The sequence below is a fragment of the Danio rerio genome, chromosome 5, assembly GCF_052040795.2.
Source record: "Danio rerio strain M-AB ecotype USA chromosome 5, GRCz13ab, whole genome shotgun sequence".
NCBI classification, from domain to species: Eukaryota; Metazoa; Chordata; class Actinopteri; order Cypriniformes; family Danionidae; genus Danio; species Danio rerio.
Genome location: NC_141025.1, coordinates 78,818,530 through 78,830,000, shown reverse-complemented (window position 1 = coordinate 78,830,000; position 11,471 = coordinate 78,818,530). Strand labels below are relative to the sequence as shown.

At 33.4% G+C, this 11,471-nt stretch overlaps 1 long non-coding RNA gene across 1 annotated transcript; it reads right to left on the bottom strand.

The window, feature by feature from the left end:
* Positions 1-8,297: 8,297 nt before the first annotated feature.
* Positions 8,298-11,109, bottom strand: LOC147844557 (uncharacterized). The gene is made up of 6 exons (XR_015492198.1): positions 11,050-11,109; positions 10,623-10,729; positions 9,562-9,688; positions 9,300-9,385; positions 8,957-8,999; positions 8,298-8,859 (listed from the first exon to the last, which is right to left on the bottom strand). It is a non-coding gene; the product is annotated as an uncharacterized LOC147844557 (long non-coding RNA).
* Positions 11,110-11,471: the final 362 nt, after the last annotated feature.

Sequence of the window (11,471 nt, the reverse complement as noted above, 5' to 3'; positions counted from 1 at the left end):
ATATATAAATTGATAATAATAATGCTAAGAAAAATGCTAATAATAAAAATACTAAATAATAATAATGATAATAATAATAAATAATAATAATAATGATAATAATATATCATTATTGTTATTATTATATTTATAATAATATAATTGCTAATGATGCTAATAATAATAATAATAATAATAATAATAATAATAATAATAATAATAATAATAATAATAATAATTGTTATTAATATATAATTATTAAATAATAATAATAATAATAATAATAATAATAATAATAATAATAATAATAATAATAATAATTATAATAATAATAATAATAATAATAACAATATTAATATGGTCCCACTTTATATTAAGTGTCCTTAACTACTATGTACTTATATCAAAAAATAAAAACAATGTACTTACTGTGTTCATAATGTATTTGAGAACACGTGGTGCTCTTGAGTTGGGATAGGTGTTGGGTTATGGACAGGTTTGGTGGTGTGGGTAGGTTTAAGGGTGGTTTAAGGTGTAGGGAATGGTCATTAGTGTATTTACAAATGTAATTACAAAAGTTAATTACAGATGTAATTACATACATGTATTAAACAAGCATAAGTACACATGTATACATGTATATACACAATAAATACATTGTAACAAACTATTAGTTTCTATGTAAGTACATATTAGTTAAGGCCCCTTAATATAAAGTGGGACCATTAATAACAATAATAATAATAATACTAATAATAATAATAATAATAATAATAATTATTATTATTATTATTATTATTATTAACATTAGCATTATTATCATATTTATTATTATTATTATTATTATTATTATTATTATTATTATTATTATTATTATTATTATTATTTGCTGTACTAAAATCACTGAACTGTGCCTTCAAATCCAGTCAAACTGTCAATTTTGTGCACGTTTACACACCTATTGTATGGTTAATTTTCCTAGTGATTTTGGTTTTAATAATGTCAATGTCCGGTCAGCACAATAAAACCCGTCTTATTGCTTTCCGTGTTGGTAACTGAATCATACAGACACGCACTTTCAAAACACACTGTGGGTTTGGATATGTGCATCGTCTCTTTGAGGTTAAAGTGAACGTGCGCACGATTATCTTTCACCGCACAGCAGATTGCTCGACAGAAGCCAATTGTGATTCTCAGCAGAGCGTTCGCTGACATACACCGTCTCCATGGCAACCCATGACCGGCGCAGAGCATATGCGGCCATTCAGAATAAACATCTGCAAAACACACACACTTCTGCACGTTTTCGTGTCTCTGTGCAGTGTGTTTCTCACCTCGGCCGTCGCCCGGGCATGTACAGTAGTGTGTGTGTGCGTGGATGCTCAACAAGGCCACACAGCTCTTCACAATCACTGCCTGGAGAAACCGTGGCGTCTCCGAAACAGCAGCTTTCAGCTCAGCAAAACTCTGGGTTTGGTCAGAACAAAAGTGCACAGATTCACTGCAGACTGATGGGTTTTGCTCAACAACATTTTTTATTTATTTTTTTGTCGGGGAGGACTGAAAGCAGAACGTGTGGTGATTTTTTTTTTCATTTCTTGGATGATATTTGGTAAAAACTGAACATTTTTGACTATTCCACAAGAAGGCCCCGCTTGTACTACAAACCTATATGAGTGATAATATCATTCAATGTTGAGGGGGGCTTAGAATATTGTCTAGAGGGAAAAGGGGGTTTCAGACAAAAAAAAAAAAAAAAAAAGGAACCACTGCTCTATTGGATTGAGCTCTGGTGACTGTGGAGGCCATTTGAGTACAGTGAACTCATTGTCATGCTCAAAAAAAACAGTCTGAGATGACATGGTGCATTATCCTGCTGGAAGATGGAGACACTGTGGTCACAAAGTGATGGACATGGTCAGCAGCAATACTCAGGTAGGCTGTGGCGTTGATGCTCAATTGGTACTAATGGACCCAAAGAAAATCTCCCCCACACCATTACACCACCACCACCAGCCTGAACCGCTGATACAAGGCAGGATGATCCATGCTTTCATGTTGTTGAGGCCAAATTGTGAGCCGAGCATCCGAGTGTGTCAGCAGAAATGGAGACTCATCAGAGCAGCAACGTTTCTCCAATCTTCTGTTGTCCAGTTTTGGTGAGTCTGTGTGAATTGTAGCCTCAGTTTCCTGTTCTTAGCTGACAGGAGCGGCACCCGGTGTGCTCTTCTGCTGCTGTAGCCCATCCGCCTCAAGGTTGGACGTGTTGTGTGTTCAGAGATGCTCTTCTGCAGAGCTCGGTTTTAGCGAGTGCTTATTTGAGTTACTCTTGCCTTTCTATCAGCTGGAACCAGTCTGGCCATTCTCCTCTGACCATCAACAAGGCATTTGTGCCCACAGAACTGCCGCTCACTGGATATTTCCTCTTTGTCGGAGCATTCTCTGTAAACCCTAAAGATGGTTGTGCATGTAAATCCCAGTAGATCAGCAGTTTCTGAAATACTCAGAGCAGCCCGTCTGGCAGCAACAACCATGCCACGCTCAAAGTCACTTAAATCCCCTTTCTTCCCCATTCTGATGCTCACTGTGAACTGCAGCAGATCGTCTTGACCATGCCTGTTTCTCAATATGCGTTCTTCAGCTGTCTTGCGTCCTCGTGTTCTCGTGTAATCATCAGCTGCCAAAGTTCAGTTCTAATACTCAAGACCGCAAGAACAGTGGACGTGTGAATCTTCCTGGATGTGTTCTTGATATCGAGGACGCACCGATGCAGACTTGAGCACCGAACTCGCTCTAGAAGTCCCAGAAGTCATTGTGACTGGAGGTGTGAAGCGCAGCATTTCATTTAGATTTAGTATTAAAGTTCAGAGATGAAACTTATTTACCTCAGGAGTTTCCCTAAATGTGATGGTGAATATAAACATTACCATGGACATCCTAATGAAGGAAAAAAAACATTAAGGGTGTTTGTTTGCGGAAATTCATATTAAAATCAGTTTTGTTTATATTGTGCAACATGTATTTGTAAAGTCTTTGTGCATAGTATATATATATTGAAAAGGGCAAAAACAATAAATTGTTGTATGAATGCTGTAATGTTTATATAATTTTCCATTAAAAATGCGCAAAGGTCACGTGACCATCAGGAAGAATGCAGCATCTCATTTCTCACAGGACGTGTTCTCTGCCCTCGTGGTCTCCTGAGTTTGTTCTTCCAAGGACACCTGGCGAGACCGATCTTCACAAGTACGCAAGTCTGTTCTCTGCGTTCTTGGAAATAGGAAACAGCCCTTGTCTCAATGCATTGAGTTGCTGCCATGTGATTGGCTGATTAGAATTTTGTGTTAATGAGTAGTTGGACAGGTGTACCTAGTAAAGTGGCCAGTGAATGTAGTGAGCACAGTATCATGTAGTCCTAGATTTTACAGTACTTTGAGTCAGTTACTGTACACTCACATTTGGAGAGCAGAAGAGACTCCTTTCAAACATTAAAGACTGACCATGAGTCCACACGTGAATTCACTATAAAACATATTTCGAAAGAGTTTTATCTTTGCTTCTGTGGTGCTGTATTGAGTGAGCGTTATAAAGCTCGTATCTCAGTTCTGCTCTCGACGGTTCTAACAGAAACGAGCAACTTTAGACAATGTTCCCACTTCAAAGAGCACATCCTAATTGATCACGTACTCTTCTTTTGATCCCTTCAAACGGAATAACACAAAAACCCCCGCGCAGGGAAATCAATACAAATTAAACACACGCCTCCATTTACCAGGGTGGCGATAGCGTAATTACACAGAGCAGACACACAACCTTCACTTTCCAGAGCATTCACAGACTCAAATGAGCGGGAATAAATGCACGCCAGTCCATCATCACACATCAAACTGGGCACTTTCCACACAATATGCTAAATATTCACCTCAGCCATACTTTATAAGATAGAAAGTACACTTTTGTTTCCCACTAGTATGCTTCAGTAAAGGACACTTCACCCCTAAAAATGAATATGTCATCGTTTTACTCATCTTTAGCTTTTCTAATACCTTAAAGTGTTCTTTATTGAGCTGTGAACACTAAAGAAGATATTTTAGAAAATGTTGTAAACCTGTAACCATTGACTCCCATTGCGTTTGTTTTTCCTGCTATGGAAGTCAATGGTTACAGGTTTTCAGAAGATCTTAAAAGATCTTCTATGCTTCAATTTCTTTTAAATGTCATCAAGGTTTATAAGCACTTGAGGGAAAGTAAATAATTAGTAGGTTTTCATTTTTGGTTGAACTATACCTTTAAATTGCAGCCAAAACATTTTATTAAACATTGCTCTAAATTACTTTATAGTTAAGGCCAGACAGAATCTGCAGGCATATTTGCATAATTGTGTACAATAAATGAATAAATAAATAAATAAATGTATATATATATATATATATATATATATATATATATATATATATATATATATATATATATATATATATATATATATATATATATATAAACACACACACACACACACACACACATATATATATACATATATATATATATATATATATATATATATATATATATATATATATATATATATATGTATATATATATATATATATATATACATACATACATACACACATACATACATACATATATATATATATATATATATATATATATATATATATATATATATATATATATATATATATATATATATATATATATATATATATATATACATATATATATATATATACATATATATATATATATACATATATATATATATATATATATATATATATATATATATATATATATATATATATATATATATATATATATATACATATATATATATATATATATATATATATATATATATATATATATATACATATATACATATATATATATATATATATATATATATATATATATATATATACATATATATATATATATATATATATATATATATATATACATATATATATATATATACATATATATATATATATATATATATATATATATATATATATATATATATATATATATATATATATATATATATATATATATATATATACATATATATATATATATATACATATATATATATATATATATACATATATATATATATATATATATATATATATATATATATATATATATATATATATATATATACACATACATACATACATACATACATATATATAAATATACATATATATATATATATATATATATATATATATATATATATATATATATATATATATATATATATATATATATATATATATATTTATATTTATATTTATATTAAATAAAGTTTAATTTATAATTAAAATGTTATTGAAAAAAATAAATAAATAACCCATTGGTTGGGTTTGTCCATACTTGGCCCAACATTGGGTTAGTAGTATGACTAGGTTTAGGGGTTGGTTATGGTCAAGCAGTTGTTTACAATTTATGGTTATAGGATGTTATGGTTAGGCGCAGGCTTGAGTGATAATGTTATGATTAGAGTTTGGTTAAGGCTGTGGATAGCTTAAGTGGTATTGAAAGGTTTAAAGGCTGGATATCATTAGGGAAATTAGTGATATGGGTAGGTGTACTAGTCAATTAAATGTAGAGTTTTGCTTAAGGGTGAGTGGTCAGGGTTTACAAATATAATTGCATGGATTACATTTGCACTAGCATACTCAACTCTTGATATAAGATTAAATAATTGTGTCCTGAGAGCGTAATTAAAAAGCAGATAACTCTTATAACTTTCAGAAAACCTTAGCAGAATGTGGTGTGCCCTGTGCATCTAATTTACTCTCAGTATTTATACACTTATTGTTTTGTTGCAGGGCATTTTAGTTTCTTAACATTTTCCTATCAGGGAATCAGACTAGCGGCAGATCCATCTGTTCTTTTTATTAGCATTATGCCATAAAGAGTCTATTCAATTTGCTCAAACTGCTGTCAAATGACGTCAGTGCTGGAAAATCGGTGTTCATGCAGCAGTTCAGCCATTACACCGACTCAAAATCAGACCGAAAATGATTTGCTCACAATTTTGCACATCACCACTGCCAGTGCTTTAGTCATCAGAGGCGGTTTTATGCACGTCTGTTCGGCGCATTACAATTCAACTAGCAATAAAGAGGCATTCTGGACAGAAGTGAAAATATGTGACATATGACACAGTTTCTCTCGCTCAAAGCCTTCTGGGATTGAGTAGCCGAGGACTGTGGCCTTTCCAGCAGACTGCTCCGGTGTTGGGCTCCTCTGTCCTATCAAAGCATTATCATCCAAACACGAGCCTCAGCCAGAGCCGCCAATTCAGGCCTGTGATAAAGCGAGCAGCGGACTGAAGAGAATCTGTGCGCAGAGCTGTCGGTTTGTGCATCAGCAGCAATGCCAAGAGACTCCCAGAGCTCTGATAACAGGCACTCGGTCAAAGAGGAGAGACTCAAAACACCAGTCCGTGATCTCACAAACTAACCATGCCACACTTTACTGAGGGAGAAAGGTAGCAAGAAATAAAGCTAGCTGTGTATATATATATATATATATATATATATATATATATATATATATATATATATATATATATATATATATATATAAATATATATATATATATATATATAATATTTTGGTTATGTTCTAGTCATGCTTGGATATTCAAGGTTGCATAATGTAAATCCACAGGTAGATGCATCTAATTGCATGATGATGACACTACAGATGGATTTATCACTGAGTGCAATTAGATGCTAACAAATGCAATGAAGGCCCATGCATAGAAAACATCCAATCTCTTTGGAGTTGACACTTTTTAAAAAGTTTGCTGTTTGCCCAAAATCTCTTAACAGTCATCTGAAATCTATAGACAGCATTTTGCAAGTATCTAATGTGTTTTAGTCAGAAATATACCATGCCACACTTTACTGAGGAATAAATAAATATATTAAGCTATAAGCTCTATATATGTGTGTGTGTGTGTGTGTGTTGGCTGTATTCCGGTTGTGATTGGATTTTCTAGGTTGCATGAACCAGTTTACACATAGAAACAGCTGATTGCATGATGAAAACTCTACAAATGACGTGCAATTAAATGCATACAAATGCAATACAGAGCAATGCATTGAAAGTGTGGGCTTGAATCATTTAAATAAGGTTTGATGAGTCTTTAAATAAATACTCTTTTAATTGGACACTTTTTAAAAAGATTGATGTTGGGATAAAATAAGTGTCTCAACTGTCATCTGAAGGTTTTATACTGTGCCTATCCTCCAAACCCGATTTTATGTAATTTAATTATAAATTGTTCAGTAAAAATACTTGTTAGAGTATGCTTTTTTTTTTTACATTTAATATGCATCTAAAAACAGCAAAGGCACATTCAATCATAAACTTTTGGATCTTATTCAGCTGTCTCCCCCACTTTTAACATGCTCACTACGGCCTATGTATGTACAGTTGAAGTCAGAATTATTACCCCCCTGAATTTTTAACCCCTTTGTTTATTTTTATTTTTTTTCAAATTTCTGTTCAATTGAAAGCAGATTTATTCAACACATTTCTATCATAATAGTTTTAATAACTCATTTATAATAGCTGATTTATTTTGTCTTTGCCATGATGACAGTAAATAATATTAGACTAGATATTCACTTCTATACAGCTTAAAGTGACATTTAAAGGTTTAACTAGGTTAACTAGGCAGGTTAGGGTAATTAGACAAGTTATTGTATATTAGATGGTTTGTTTTGCAGACTATCGAGAAGAAATATAGCTTAAAGGGGCTCATAATTTTGTCCATAAATGGTCTTTAAAAAATATGAGGCAGCTTTTATTCTTGCCGAAATAAAACAAATAAGATTTCTCCAGAAGAAAAAAATATTATCAGACAACCTGTGAAAATTTCCTTGCTCTGTTAAGCATAATTTGGATAATATTTAAAAAAAAAAAAAAAAAAAAAACAATATATATATATATATATATATATATATATATATATATATATATATATACACAGCAAAATATGGGGACCCAAAACAACTCTATGGGTGTTAATTTCAACACTTTGAAAGTGTCTCATGGGGTCCACTCAAAACAGAGTTAAATCAACACTTTCAAAAGGGTTGGCACATTGACACTGAAGTAAGGGTTAATTTTAACTCTGGGCAGAGTTAAAAATGTAACTATATTTAACACCGCCTGGTAGTAATTTTTTTACTACAATATATTGTTATTTTATTCAACTCTCTTGAGTGTAAATATGGTAAAAAGGTCAAATAGACTGTAAATTACAAAAGAAAAAACATTTTATTTGAAAACATTCACCACTTCAACAATTCATTCAGTTTTTAAAATGCAACAATGTCAAATATGCTTTAAATGTTTTATTAGTACAGACAGTATCAACAAAATATGTATGACCAGCGCTCAAAAAGGCTGTTTCAGTCCTTTGGTCCAAACTTGATGTTTCATCAGAGCAATTTGAAAGTTCAATATAGCGTCACTCATAGTTTACTTCTGAACTCATAGTTTTCTTCTGAACTCATAGTTTTCTTGTAAAATTACATTTTAAACAACTTGGCGTGCAAATCTTTCACTTCGGGTGTTTCCTTGGTCCTCCATATCAAACACAGCAGTTTAAATGAAGGTATAAATGCTGTAAACTTGTGTGAAAACAAACTGGAGCTAGGAAATCTCATCAAGCATGTCCTGTGAATGAAGTGCTTCCCAGCCACAGGATGACCTTTTCATCCATGACGATGTAGCAGCTGCTGATCGCTCGTCTGGTGGTTCCTGATGCACGGATATAGGGTGATACTCATCTAAGAACTCTTCAAGTCTCCAGCATGACTAAGAAAAATGTTTGAAAACAAATTGCAATCAAATTCTATGATATATTTAAAAGAACATTTAAAGTAAATAAAACATTCAAGAAATCTAAACTCACCTTTTGAAAATCTTCATGATGATCCACAACTTGACTCTCCCAGCTGGTTGAGGTGACAGGATATGGAAAAGTAGAAAAAACACATACATCACTGTTGGATCTACAAAAACAATTAGGTTAACCACTATGACTAGAACTGGAAAAACAGGCAGCTGTCTGTCCAGAATCCTGAATTTAACACAACACTTGGAGCAAAATTTAGAGGAGCTTAAAATCTTTTATATCATTTAGTGATGCTGACTTTACCAAAATATTGGCCACAGTGTAAAAAATATTCATAAACTTCATAAACAACACTTTTCTGTAAGCGTGTGCGTGTGTGCGCGCGTGCATGTTTCTTTACCAGATTCAACTTGTTAGGCCCTTTCAGGTCCAGTATTGACGCCACCTTTACTGGAGTCTAGCAGATGTTTCAGGTCCAAATATAATCTAAAATATTAGGATAAGCAGAAGAGGAAAAGTGCAAAGCAAAGAGTAAAACATTATTTAAGTAACCGTTCACCCACAATACAAAACTTATCACCTTTGTGTCATTTGTTATTCTCTAATACTCTAATACCCTCTCAGCTTATTGTGAAACAAATACAGAACTTTATCAAACATACCTTCATTATTATTACCACATATGACCAAGAAGGTGTGCTTGGTCATTTCACCAACTCTGGAAATACACCATCCGTCTCTAATCAGCCACCGTCACAGGGTCTTGTGTTATTGTATAGAGAACTGTGGCTGTTAAAAAAACAACAAAAAATTAGTATCCACACATATGCATAACCTTCAGATAAAAAAAGAGATGAACATCACAAAGTATGCCTCACACTTTTTCAGATATCTTTTGATTCAGATGTTGATCATTGATAATAAATCTACAAATCAAACCTGTATCATCATTAGGCTGCTCAAATATGAATCAGTTGATTAATTTTACAGACAGGTGGCTGTTTACAACGCACTAAATAGTCTTTAATAAAAAGGAAATGTTGTGTACAGTACATGCTAAGTTTAGCCTATAGTTTTAAGCACAATATCATGCGGGAGAAAAAGCTTGACTAAGATGTTCCTGACTACATAAATAGCCTAACTTACTAACGTCAGACATCCCGAGTTGGGAAAAGTCATTTTCGGGGGATACAGAGTTGATTTGCGGGAGGTAGCGGGAGAGATGAGAACCGCGACGTACCTGAAGAGCGGTGGGGGTGAGTTGCGCGCGACGTACCTGAAGAGCTGGGATGCGGTGGAGAGGGGTGTGCAAAGTGTTTAATGACCGGGCGGGAGACGCGCGATTTCCGGGAGATTATCATTCATTTGCGGGCATCTACTTGGGCATCTGGGAGTCTCTGTGCATTTGCGGGATAACGTTAACGTTAGTCCCGCAACTTCCGGGAGACTTCTGTAACCTTAAATGTCTGAGAAAGTGCAAACGCGGTCATTTAAAGACATTAATGTTAACATTCCGACTTTAATGGTTGTCAACACTTAATATAATTCAAGCGTACGTTATCACGCGAGTCTATGGACTAACGGTATATGGACGGCCACGAATGAACCAGTTTAAAAGGGCCGCGGTGTTTAAAAGAACTAAATTAACGTACACGAATAACAAAAAAATCATATGTTTTAGTCAGGAAGCCTTTTACAAGTAAGCATATGTTCATTTACTCACCAGATATGTTTTAGAAACTCTCCAGAGCGTATGGAAACCGTCCTGTGTTGCCGTTAGCATCCGGGCAGAGTAGGCTAGGCTGCTCCGGGGATTCCCTCGCTAGTTTGCTTCGAATTAAAGGAGAAGCGTCGATTTTATTTTACAGATGGGTAACAACGCACAAAATGGCATTAAGCGTGACAGAAATGTGTTGAACATGTACATTTGATGTTTTTATGCACTATGTATGCGTGAGCATATATAAAAACATTCTTGAAAAGAAGTGAATAGTAATGCAGTTAAGCTAGATACACAAACGACCATGAATGAACCGCAGAAGATTAAAATTGTCACTCCATTCTAAAGTTATTAACTTAACAATATGTTTACAACTGTATTTCCTTAGAGAAAGTCAGTAAAATACCAACATTTAGGTAGTTTGACTCACCAGTTGCTGTTCTAAACCTCAGATGGAAAATGGCATCTGGAAAATTCTTCAGTGACTGGGGCTGCATGAATTCCCGGATGTTGGAAATAACACCACCAAGTGTAGAAAAGATAACTCCTTGATTTCGCACTGAATAAAATCAATTCTAACTCTTATTATATTCATTTATCAAAATCTAACTCTTTAACGTCAACACTTTACTCTGAAATGCTTCAACACCAAGAATTTAACTCAGATGAATTTGCTGTGTATATATATATATATATATATATATATATATATATATATATATATATATATATATATGTAAAAGCCTGAAATTATTTAATAAATGAAACAATACCTTAAAAAAATCACACATTAAAAGCATAACATGGAGAAATAACATGATAAACAGACCATCACCTTATAACAGATCTCGA